The sequence below is a fragment of the Procambarus clarkii genome, chromosome 59, assembly GCF_040958095.1.
Source record: "Procambarus clarkii isolate CNS0578487 chromosome 59, FALCON_Pclarkii_2.0, whole genome shotgun sequence".
NCBI classification, from domain to species: Eukaryota; Metazoa; Arthropoda; class Malacostraca; order Decapoda; family Cambaridae; genus Procambarus; species Procambarus clarkii.
Window position 1 is genome coordinate 21,486,677 of NC_091208.1, and position 13,942 is coordinate 21,500,618.

General features: G+C 44.0%; 2 protein-coding genes across 4 annotated transcripts in view; one reads left to right on the plus strand and one right to left on the minus strand.

Moving 5' to 3' along the window:
• LOC123768196 (threonine synthase-like 2) overlaps window positions 1-13,942 on the plus strand; it is a 96,964-nt gene that overhangs the window by 20,656 nt on the left and 62,366 nt on the right. The gene's annotated exons all lie outside the window — the stretch shown is intronic.
• The window catches only part of LOC123752243 (trissin receptor), a 72,446-nt gene that overhangs the window by 12,049 nt on the left and 46,455 nt on the right, over window positions 1-13,942 (minus strand). The window lies entirely within an intron of this gene.

Here is a 13,942-nt window from a genome sequence, read left to right on the forward strand (position 1 = left end):
AGACAACCCATTAGTGGAGTAATGGGGGGACCATCACCCATTAGTGGGCTACATGATGGGGACCTGTTAATGGGGTTAATCACTCATTAATGGCGGGGATGTGGACCTGGTAATGGATTCATCACCCATTTATGAGGTTATGGGGTGAAGGGACATATTATTAATGGGGGTTCTTGTATATCTGTTACAACCGAGCAGCCTTAGAGAGCATGGGAGCCCATTAGTGGCGTTTATGGGTGAAGACAGCCCCATTAGTGCCATTACACACTGCTTCTTGGCACTCTGCTCACTACTCACTGCTTCTTGGCACAATACTCATGTGTTACTCTAGATAGTGTATAAGTGTGGCACTCTTCCTGGCAGGTGGTGTAGTGCCTGACCAGCGAGGCACTGTGCTCAGGTGTGGTAGTGTGCAGAGTCATTATAACAGGAGACGAGCAGGGGCAGCCTGTTACTGTGGGTGACGGTGCTGTGGGAGGCTGCTTGGTGTGACGCCATGGGCGAGGCGCCAGATAGAGAGGGAGAGGAGAGAGAGGAAGATAGAGAGGAGAGAGGAAGATAGAGAGGAGAGAGGGAGAGAAGATAGGGAAGAATCCGGTTAAATAAATGGGTAAACAAAATCATTTCACAAATGAGTATATTTATATAACAATTCAACAATGGTTAATTATTAGTGAACAATTTAGGTTTGAACAGAACATTACATATATTCGTTCACCTTTAATAATGTTTTGTAATCTTTGGTTTGATATCTTGCTGGAGAACTCATCAATATAATAGTAAATTAATTATTTTTCATCTGTATCTTGTTCAACATGTTTCAAATATTTCAAATAATATTTGATAATAAGTAAAATTAAATAATGATTGGTTAGGGAGGAGGACTGAGGGGGGGGGGGGGTGAGGTGAGTGTGAGAGAGGTAGTGGTGAGTGTGGGAGAGTGTAGAGGTGAGTGTGGGAGAGGTAGAGATGAGTGTGGGAGAGGTAGAGATGAGTGTGGGAGAGGTAGAGATGAGTGTGGGAGAGGTAGAGGTAAGTGCTGTGTTCATCACTTCAACCACCTCAGAGGTCCTAATACCTCAGAGACAAGGCCCGGGAGCTGAAGCTCGGTGCTCACACATACTGGTAGGTAAACATAATAATACCCTCCCTTCTTCCCCTCTGTCTCTCCCTCCATTCGTACCCCTCAGCTTCCTCACCTCCCTCCCTTGCTGTGTTTCCCCTCCCTTACTGTTCTGTTGTCTCCCTCCCTCCCTCCCCCGCCGCCTCTCTAGGACCCTCCCTGGCACCCTGGGTGGCGGCGGGTGTAGTAATCCTGGAGTGTTGAGTAAGACAAGTGGGCGGTGGTCCTGCTGAGATCACACCACTGGTGGTGGTGTGTGTACGTGCACACCTGATGGTGAGGGTTCACAGCCTCTTGTACAGGCCCAGTTACACCTGCTACACCCGTACCGTCTACCACAACACTGTCTTACAACCCTAGACCCGTACCGTCTACCACAACACTGCCTTACAACCCTAGACCCGTACCGTCTACCACAACACTGTCTTACAACCTTAGACCCGTACCGTCTACCACAACACAACCTTCCAACCCAACCCGTTCTCGCACTTGCGTACAGTCAATATTGGCTTATCTAATAAGTGCATATGTGACATTCTAATTGATTGTGAATATTTCAGTTTACCTTGAAAAGCTTCATAGAAAACACCGACCTCACCTAACCTTCTTAGTATGTTAAGATAAGCATCTTATTGCTTCTTATTTACGATTATTATTTAACCTATCAACGGTATAGGTTAATTCAACCTCTCGTATTAGGTTACCATCGCTACGAGTCACGTGACTGTCCTAAGCCAATCAGGTGTTAGTGGTAATGTGACTTGAGTGCTATTGGAGGGACACACTGCACGACACTATAGCAGGATTATCGGCAATACCATATCGTCTAAATGAGTTGGGGGTTGAACAAATATTGAAGCAGTACAATGGGATCGAACCAATGTACTTGTGGTGGAGGGTCCACTCTGCCTTAAGACTCTCTCACCTGCTAGACCCTTCAGACCGCCCCCTTCCCTCAGCGACACATCAATAGGTGTGGAAATAGCTTCCTATTACTGAAGGCAAGTGCAGCTTTATGCGAGAGGAAGAGCGTCCCTAAACTGATGGGGGGCGTCCCTTAACTGATGGGAGCGTCCATTAACTGATGGGGGCGTCCCTTAACTGATGGGAGCGTCCATTAACTGATGGGGGGGCGTCCATTAACTGATGGGGGGCGTCCATTAACTGATGGGGGGCGTCCATTAACTGATGGGGGCGTCCCTTAACTGATGGGGGGCGTCCCTTAACTGATGGGGGGGGCGTCCCTTAACTGATGGGGGGCGTCCCTTAACTGATGGGGGCGTCCCTTAACTGATCTTCATCGTCTCCCAAATGATACCTTGTATCTGCCTCCTGCTCCCTACACCTATCTTCATTACATTACATTTACTTGGGTTAAACTCTGTCAACCATTTGTTCGACCATTCCTTCAGTTTGTCCAGGTCTTCTTGAAGCATCAAGCAGTCCTCCTCTGTCTTAATCCTTCGCATAAATTTGCTATCGTCAGCAAACATTGAGAGGAATGAGTCTATACCCTCAGGGAGATCATTTACGTATATCAGAAACAAGATAGGACCGAGAACAGAGCCCTGTGGGACTCCACTGGTGACTTCACACCAATCTGAGGTCTCACCCCTCACTGTAACTCTCTGCTTCCTATTGCTTAGGTACTCCCTTATCCACTGGAGCACTTTACTAGCTACACCTGCCTGTCTCTCCACCTTATGTACCAGCCTCTTATGCGGTACTGTGTCAAAGACTTTCCGACAATCATGAAATGTTTGTGTGTGTGCGTGCGTGTGTGTGTGTGTGTGTGTGCGTGTGTGCGTGTGCGTGTTACACTGAACTCTTACACAGTCGAAGGACGCCAAGGTAAACATTGTTTCCCATCCCCGTTCATTGGAACATTAAGTTGAAATATCAAGGTGAATCATTGTGTAGTAATCTGTGTTGAACAATGTTAAGCCAGCAGTAATTACCTCGGCTCGGCCGACTCTTAACTAATGTACCAGGATTTACTTCCAATTTTCCTGAGCTGTGAAAGGTGGTGGTGGTAGTAGGGGGAGCTGTTATATTGTTACATGGGGGCTGGGGCGGGGCCGAGGCCGAGGCAGGGGCAGGGGCCGAGGCAGGGGCAGCGGCCGAGGCAGGGGGCAGCGGCCGAGGCAGGGGCAGCGGCCGAGGCAGGGGCAGCGGCCGAGGCAGGGGGCAGCGGCCGAGGCAGGGGGTAGAGTCGTGCGGTCATTCTAGGAGGGTTTTGCGCGGGAAAACATGCCGTGTGCTAGGCTTCTTGCGGCTTTTAGTTGCTTACTGCCGCTGCTTTTGTTCCTTTTGTTGTTTAAATTTGTAATGTTTATGCTGGTGGTGATGATTCTGATGCTGTTGTTGGTGCTGTTTTTTTTTTCCTTCTGCTTTTCTTGCTGTTGTTCTGCCTTAACCTCTTCCTCCTCCACATTTCTACACATCTTGTTCTCTATATGTCTGCTCCCTATTTCCACCCCATCTCTTTTCTATTTCTGCCTCGTCTCTTGTTTTTAACTCTTCTCCTTCCAATTTCCACATCTCATCCTTCCAGTTGCTGCCTTTATAATCTGCCTTAACTCTGAGAACCGCAGGTAATGTAATTATCCCAAGTGTTGTATTGAATACGAGGCTGGAAGCCAGTAATTTCCAGTTGATCAGCTGTCCCGGACCTGTGATTTTGGCGGGAACTGTGTAGACGGCGCCGAGGTCGCTCGGGTCGGTTGTGCCTCAGAATTGATTGTCTGGCTCACTTCTCCCGGTTATTAGGAATTAACTAATCATTTTGTGTAAGATGTTAACGAACACTAACGCGTATTGAAGCTTAGCCTGTGTGCCTATGTGAACCAAATCCGATATTGTACTTTTTATCAATAGGAAAACTAATCTTTACTACACACACACGACTCCCAGCACTCGAGACTCGATACACACATACTTGAGTGAGCACACACGACCCGCAGCCAGGGTAAGAAGACCGAGCGCATTAGGCAAGCGGCGGGGTGGGCAGTAACAGATATTTGAATTCAATTCCAGCAAGCGTAATGGGAATGGAGCAAACGGAGGGACCTTAACGGCTTACCTAGCGCCCACGAGGTCCTCACTTAGGGTTCTTCATAAGTAAGTTGACGGTGTAACTTGGGAAGAACTCTCCGGACACCAAGCAGAATGCCTCAAGAGAGACCAATGTCGTCTATGCCTTCACATGCCCACTTCGGGGACTGTCAGCCCCAAAGATCTCAGTATATAGGCAAGACCACAACGTCTCTAGGCGATCAACAATGTTCAGACAACAGGGCTCCATCAAGGAGCATTTAATCTCCATACGCAACCAGACCATCACCAGAGACATCTTAACAAGCAACACTGAAATAATCGACAGATATAACGACAACAGATGACTCGACATCAGCGAGGCGCTACACATCATAAAGTCAAGACCAGCAATCATCGACTAGTTAACACACAATTACATTCTACCCACTTCAAGACCCCGAGCCAACGCAGAGACAGGATCCAATGACCCTGCCTTAGGACCATAAGCTGCCCATGTTTCAATACCCTGTCAATATCCCCTATGTTAATCATCCATATGTTTGATCCACTTGTTCGTTACCTCCTCATCCAAAGAGAATATAATGCTAAATATCGTAAACTTGTCTTTGGGAATGTAAGGAGTGACCTTGCGAAACACATCCTTAGGCATCCCTTGGCGTTTGGGAAACGCATCTCAAAAATAAAAGTGTGAAAATGAACTTTGGAGAAAGTTCATTGTTCCCCCGACAGTGAAGAAAAACATAAGAAATATTGAAAAGATTCGTGATAGAATCATTGATCTTACTTTTTCGGCCATATTCAACAACACATGTTTGCAGGAAAGACTGCTACCAAAATATATATATATATATATATATATATATATATATATATATATATATATATATATATATATTTATATATATTGTGTGTGTGTGTAGATATATAAAGCGTAATAGCAAAGTAATTATGTAAATGAGCAATTTGCAGTAAACTGGGTACACAGTGCAGGGGAGACTCCATCCTGTAGCTCACTACCATCAATGTGTGCAATTTATTTTACAAATATCTTTATAGAAACATAAATTTTCAAACTCACACACACGTCCTCAGCCTCAAAGTCTATACAAATTAACAATTAGAAATACCTCTTAGTTTCTCCCCTCCTGCAGCCCTTCTCACTAATATGGCTTCCTCTCTCTCTCTCTCTCTCTCTCTCTCTCTCTCTCTCTCTCTCTCTCTCTCTCTCTCTCTCTCTCTCTCTCTCTCTCTCTCTCTCTCTCTCTCTCTCTCACCACCTGCACTCATATCCTCTTATGAGTGGCCTCTTGTTATGAGGACATTATGCATTAAGTGACCCTGAATGAAACAACACGGAAGTGAGCTGCCACTGACTCTTGGTGTTCAGAGCTAAACGGCAGAGCGACGGGCTGGCTTCATGCAGGTCGGCGTTCAATCCCCGACCGTCCAAGTGGTTGGGCACCATTCCTTCTCGGTGTTTAAACACGAATGAGGCCAAGAGTAGTGGCCAGGGGGGCCGCCTTGACCTTGCGAAAGACTAGAGGCGTTATGGGCCAGAATACCACATTCTTAATGTTCTTAATTGTTCTTCTAATAGAGGCATCCCTCTAGGGCGTTCATGTTGGTTAGCATCATCTCTCACTCTGGGTCTAGAATGCTCTGTTGGAATCTTAGGTTTCTAAATGCTGTATTTACGTTTTCTGATTAGAATCATATTTATGTGAGGCTCAGGTGCTGGGCGGGAGGTGATATGAACTCCGGGGACCTTCTCTAGCAACCTTAAGAGGTTTACCATGTTCGCGAGGCAGGACTGGTTGAGATATTGCCTGTGGTAAGGCACAGATGCTGAAGTATAGCGCGTTAACCCAAGCTGTGGTGTGACAGATGGCTCGATGTCTCTGTTGGTCCATCTCTGTCTCTCTCTCTCTCTCTCTGTTGGTCCATCTCTCTCTCTCTTTCTGTCTCTCTCTCTGTCTCTCTCTCTCTCTCTCTCTCTGTCTCTCTCTCTCTCTCTCTCTCTCTCTCTCTCTCTCTCTCTCTCTCTCTCTCTCTCTCTCTCTCTGTCACTGTGCAGATCACAGAACAGCAGCCATTGTTTACAGAGAAAACACGCGAACTATCAACAGCTGACCGACTCCCGAGCTACGGTAAACCAAACAGGAACGCACAGGTGACCCGTATGTTTGTTTGAGTACTTGTGTATGTATATGGCAGCGTGTTTGTATCATTATGCAAATGTATGTTCATATTTGTGCCTGTATTTTAAGGTAACTGTGTATAATGCATGCATATTTATTAGTTGTGTATGGATATAGTTGTGTGGGAGAGCAGTTGAATGTGTGTGTTCCTATACACAGCTTTTGGTATACTCATTCATACACGATCCACAGTCGTTGGCTTGGTATAGGTAATGGACGACTTGAGCGGTTAATATTATATTTCGTAAACGCTACGGATTACGCCATCCACGTTTCACTTACTATTGTACTACTCTGCTTCAAGCCAGTCACACAATCTTCCCGTCTGCTAATTACTATTCCTATGGTCAAATAATCAGATAAAGTTTGTAATTTATGATGACCACAGCGTCTTATGGTTAAGATGTTATGTGGTCGGTCGTAGAATTAGGTTCTGCAATTGTGTGCATATCCCCCCCCCTCCACACACACACACACACACACACACACACACACACACACACACACACACACACACATACACACACTCACTCTATCGTGTGTGTGTGTGTGTGTGTGTGTGTGGGAAATAAATTCTCACACACATATACACACACTCTGTCGTATGTGGGTGGGTGTGTGTGTGGAGAAATTTTTAATTAGAATTGAAACGGAAAAACATTGACATCTAATCTAAAAAACATGTACCATATCTCCGAGCACGATCATAATTGTCATCTCTTTTAAAAATAAAATATAAAACTGTATTACAGTAACGAGCTTTCTCTTACATGCAAACACAGTTAATTTAAACATTAACCAAACATCACCTACATTAACATTCATATTATTGAATAAGTCTATGACAAAACTAGCCACACACACACACACACACACACACACACACACACACACACACACACACACACACACACACCTAACCAAACTAGAGGTATGTTTACCTGACCAAATTTTGAAACATTAACCAAGCGTGGTCAGTGTTACAAAATAAATATAATGCAATTATAATGCAACAAAGCTTCAGCTATCCCGAGCCATCATGACGTGTGGGAGCAATAATTACAATGCGAGCGAGGATAGTCTGAATATTGGTAAGTGGCGGTTGCCAGATGTATTTAATTATTACACGGGACTGGTGTATCTATTAATGCGTGGGGCTGGTATATCCACGGGACTGGTGTATCTATTAATGCGTGGGGCTGGTATATCCACGGGACTGGTGTATCTATTAATGCGTGGGGCTGGTATATCCACGGGACTGCTGTATCTATTAATGCGTGGGGCTGGTATATCCACGGGACTGGTGTATCTATTAATGCGTGGGGCTGGTATATCCACGGGACTGGTGTATCTATTAATGCGTGGGGCTGGTATATCCACGGGACTGGTTTATCTATTAATGCGTGGGGCTGGTATATCCACGGGACTGGTTTATCTATTAATGCGTGGGGCTGGTATATCCACGGGACTGGTGTATCTATTAATGCGTGGGGCTGGTATATCCATTACTGCAGGGACTGGTAAATATATGGGATCTGGGCTACTGGTATATGTATCTTCTCCCATCTTCTCTCTCTCCCCCTTTCTCTCCTCTCCCCTTCCCTTTCCCCTCACTTCCCTTCTTCCTTCCCCTTCTCTTAGAAAATGACGCAACTAAGCACTGAAACTGGTGAATAAGTCTATGGACAACACAACCAATATTTCAGACTTTTGATAGCATTTTAAGTCAGAATGCAGAAATACGAGGAGAGTGGATGTGTAGAGGAGAGTGCGTGAGAGTGGATGTGTAGAGGAGAGTGCGTGAGCGTGTATGTGTAGAGGAGAGTGCGTGAGAGTGTATGTGTAGAGGAGAGTGCGTGAGAGTGTATGTGTAGAGGAGAGTGCGTGAGAGTGTATGTGTAGAGGAGAGTGCATGAGAGTGTATGTGTAGAGGAGAGTGCGTGAGAGTGTATGTGTAGAGGAGAGTGCGTGAGAGTGTGTGTGTAGAGGAGAGTGCGTGAGAGTGTATGTGTAGAGGAGAGTGCGTGAGAGTGTATGTGTAGAGGAGAGTGCGTGAGAGTGCATGTGTAGAGTGTAGAGTGCGTGAGAGTGGAAGCTAGTTAGACGAAAAGATCAAACAATAGCAAGGTGCCCAATTACACAAACCACCACCAGATACTATTTCCAAACCTGAAAAATTGCTACTGGTACAGTAGCAATTATTCTTGTTAATTGTTAAAGTTAGCATCTGTCTGCTTCGTGACAGATGCTAAATATAACAATTAACAAGAGATCTGATATGGAAAGATATTGATCATTTCAACACAAGTCTGAAAAGCCTTTGTAAAGACAATAACATTGTTTTAAATGTATAACAGACGCGTTCTATTTTACATGCATGGTTTCATTACAACACACTCACTAATTATGCTGGTAGTTCTGTTGTGTACAAATTACCTAAATGGCTTGTTCAAAACTGTCTCCCTTTCATCCAAACCACTTGGGTTGGACGGTAGAGCGACGGTCTCGCTTCATGCAGGTCGGCGTTCAATACCCGACCGTCCAAGTGGTTGGACACCATTCCTTCCCCCCGTCCCATCCCAGATCCTTATCCTGACCCCTTCCAAGTGCTATATAGCCATTATGGCTCGGCGCTTTCCCCTGATAATTCCTTACTTCAGTAGGGTCCATCTCAGATTCACAAAATAAGAACAACAAAGATCTTGTGGATAAATGATCTAACTTAGTATTGACTTTCAGTTTTAAATTTGTGAATTTAGATTGCAGTGTTTACGAGAGTACGTGCAATGGTTTGGTAATTTTCATGCACTAGGGAACTTCCGAAATATAATTTTGGAATACCTAATATTGCTGTTGATGAATTAATCAAATTGTTTATTAAAGATAACTTTATGTTTCAAGGGAAATTTTATCCAGACGTTTGGAATGATAATAAGGAGGCGTTAGTAATGTATACTAAGAGATATATTGGGAGGCCTTAGTACTATATACTAAGAAAAGATTCTTAGAGGCCCAGAACCTTAGTAATGTATGTAGGGAATTCTTTGAAACCAAAATTTTGCCTGGTATTTTACCGAGCAACACGAAATGGTATGGATATATTGGTAATATTTTGTGTCTTTGGCCAATAACTTGGACCAAACGAGTTCCTCGGTAGACAAAATTTTCTGGTTCCCTCCATTACATTTACCATTGAGATAGAGAACGAAGTCTTGCTCTTTTTGGATATAAAGATTCACCCATTTGATAGATTCTTTAACTTAAGTGTGTACAGGAATCTTGTGTGTACAAGATCACTTGTGATCTTGTACACACAAGATCACTTGTGATCTTGTGTGTACAAGATCACTATATTCATTATTTTTCCAACATCACATTACAGTCAAGTTAACTGTTTCCCTCTATGTGTGTTAGAGCCGTGAAGGTTTTCAGCACAGAAGAATTCTTTCGCGAAGAAAATGCTGAGATTTATGAAATTGCGGCGAAGCTGCAACACCCTAAACTTGTTACTGATTCAGCTCTGTGACAAGCAAGCGGCAACTTTTATAGTGACCAAGAGCCAGGGAGGTTACTAAGGACGCCTTGGTTTATCCCTACACAGAAGCGCTAGCACAGCTCAACACTCACACACACACATAATCTTCAGTGTCAATTTAGTTTTTAATAATAATGGTACAGTAAAATCTTCATAGAGTCTTCCTACACTATTTCAGCAGGATGTGTTTGTTCCGCCCCTTGAAGGACTGGGTTCATATATATCAGACACGGACAAAATTTAACATAATGCAATTAGGATTGGGCGCGAGTCTAATCATTATACTTTCATATTAGCCTTGATAATCATGCCATTAACTGGAATTCAGTTAAATGTATTACATATACCAAAGGGAGATGTAACGTCATCGCCCACTGGTCGAGTGGGAGATGACGAAGTCATCTCCCACTCGACCAGTGGGCGAGGCTGGTCGACGAAGTCATCTCCCACTCGACCAGTGGGCGAGGCTGGTCGACGAAGTCATCTCCCACTCGACCAGTGGGCGAGGCTGGTCGACGACGTCATCTCCCACTCGGCCAGTGGGTTGAGGCTGGTCGACTGGCAGCCAACCTGCTGTCTTCCTCACCAAAACTTTGTGTCAGTGTGGAAGTTTGATCTGGTCAACCGGGTTGTTGTTATAAGTTTTTGATTTGTCTGGAGACGTCCAATTATATATATATATATATATATATATATATATATATATATATATATATATATATATATATATATAATATATATATATATATATATATATATATATATATATATATATATATATATATATATATATATATATAATATATATATATAAACATTTCACGATTTATTGATTTAGTTGAATTACAAGAAGAAAGAAAGAGAGAAAACTAATGCCGAATGATCAATAAGAACTATCTTCCGTTATCACCAAAAATTTATAAAAATTCCATTTTGCTCGTATCATTTCCGGCCAAAATTCTTTTTCTTATTATAGTTGGCCAGTCACCTTCTGATGGCTGTACGACATGACATGAATATTATCTGAGACTTTGCTTTCGAAATGAGCAAGATTTCGTCCCATTAAAAACCTGCCTTCCTTCAGTGGCTCAAAATATCGTACACATGAATGTCCTGGTGCCTGAGGTACGATAATGAGGCTTCACGGACTTCCTCCAAGTCTTGTTAATGTTATTGATTTTAATGTATTTTAGAATATTTTCTATATGACGTTTTTATGTTTGTGTTTTTGCCTTTTTGTTCAATTGAATATTTTATCCGTAATGTTTTTTTTATAATCTCATTTTTTTTGTAGTTGGGAAAATTAATTAGCTTATTAATTAGTTGGCAGCATCAGGCAACGTATTAGGCAACACGTGGACATGTATATCAGGCAACACGTGGGCATGTATATCAGGCAACACGTGGGCATGTATATCAGGCAACACGTGGGCATGTATATCAGGCAACGCGAGCATGTATATCAGGCAACACGTGGGCATGTATATCAGGCAACACGTGGGCATGTATATCAGGCAACACGTGGGCATGTATATCAGGCAACACGTGGGCATGTATATCAGGCAACACGTGGGCATGTATATCAGGCAACACGTGGGCATGTATTTATATGAAGATATGTATCATAGAGCAGGCAGCGAGGTAGTGGTGGATTATAAGGAAGCATTGACTCACTAACAAGGTAAAGCCAAGAGCGCCTTGTGATCCCTTGTACCAGGGCTGAGACGCCGTGCTGTGTTATGGGGCTAGGTAGCCTTATCCCCGCCTCCACACCACTATCCACACCACTCCCATCCTTCACAATCCACCTAACCAATTGAGGTCGCTGCTCGTTAAGGTGATGAGCCTCTGTATTACGGTAACATCAAACTGCTTGCAGCATGTAGGCATTTTGCAATCTGCTGTAATAAAGTTGATAGACTTGGGATGATTTCTGGAATGATATTTGAAATATATTTTCTGGTGTCTTAAAAACAATGTGTTTAGAATGGAAAGTGGCAGAGGCTTAAATGTTGATATTAAAGAGCACAAAGGGCTTAGAGGGGGGCTGTATACTAGAGGACTGAAATATGAGGTATGGGATCCGAGAGCTTACGCTCGACCCGAGCAAGTCCAATTATGTGTATTACACACTCAAAGGAAATGTATTGTGAGCTGACCAGACCTCAGCCTCCATCTTTACCACCACCGCCACCACCACCACCACTACCCACCACCACCATCCCCACCACCACCACTACCCACCACCACCATCCCCACCACCACCACCAGCACTACAAACCACCACCACCACTACCCACCACAAACCACCACGATCACCACCACCACCGCACATGATGAATAATAAAGCCAAAATTTCAACAGTACCGAGATTTGCAACAAGACGGGTACCAGGGCTAAGAGGGCTAAGCTACAAGGATAGACTAATGGAACTAGACCTTCAAAACCTAGAGAACAGAAGAAACATAAGCAGTACCATCACAACACACAGGATACTGAGAGGAGTCAACACCATCACAACACACAGGATACTGAGAAGGAGTCCAACACCATCACCAACACACAGGATACTGAGAGTCAACACCGTCACAACACAGATACGAGATAGTCACACCTCACACCACAGGATACTGAGAGGTCACAGTCACAACACAACAGGATCTGAAGTCACAACCATCACACAGGATACTGAGAGTCAAACACCATCACAACACACAGGATACTGAGATTCAACACCATCACCAACACACAGGATACTGAAGAGTCAACACCATCACAACACACCAGGAGTCCTGAGAGTCAACCCATCACAACACACAGGATTACTGAGAGTCCAACCACCATCACAAACACAGGATACTGAGAGTCACACCGATCACAACACACAGGATACTGAGAGTCGGACACTTGATCACAACACAAGGATACTGAGAGTCAACACCATCACACAGGATATTCTGAGAGTCAACACCATCACAACACACAGGATACTGAGAGTCAACACCATCACAAACACACAGGATACTGAGAGGAGTCAACACCATCACAACACCAGGATACTTGAGAGTCAAACACCATCACAACACACGAGGAATGACTAGGAGTCAACACCATCACAACACACAGGATACTGAATAGTCAACCACCATCACAACACAAAGGCCAGGATACTGGAGAGTCAACACCATCACAACACCAGGATACTGAGAGTCAACAGCCATCACAACAACAGGATACTGAGAGGAGTCAACACCATCACAACACACAGGATACGGAAAAAGAGTCAACACCATCACAACAATCTGAGAGTCAAACACCATCACACCCAGATCGAGAGTCAACACCATCACAACACACAGGATACTGAGAGTCAAACACATCACAACACACAGTATACTGAGAGTCAACAACCATCACAACACACAGGATACTGAGAGTCAACACCATCACAGAACACACAGGCATAATGAGAGTCAACACCATCACAACACAAGGATACTGAGAGTCAACACCATCGACAACACAGCAGGATACTGAGAAAGTCACACCCATCACAACACCAGGATACTGAGAGTCAACACCATCACAACACAGGATACTGAAGTCAACACCATCACAACAAACAGGATACTGAGAGTCAACACCCATCAAACAACACGAGGATACTGAGAGTCAACACCATCACAACACACAGGATAGCTGAGAGTCAACAGCACATCACAACACAGGATAGCTGGAGAGTCAACACCATCACAACACACATGATACTGAGAGTCAACACCATCACAACACAGATACTGAGAGAACACCATCACAACAGGATACTGAGAGTCAACACCATCACAACACAGGATACTGAGAGTCAACACCATCAAACACAGATACTGAGAGTCAACACCATCACAACACACAGGATACTGAGAGTCAACACCATCACAACACACAGGATACTGAGAGTCAACACCATCACAACACACAGGATACTGAGAGTCAACACCATCACAACACACAGGATACTGAGAGTCAACA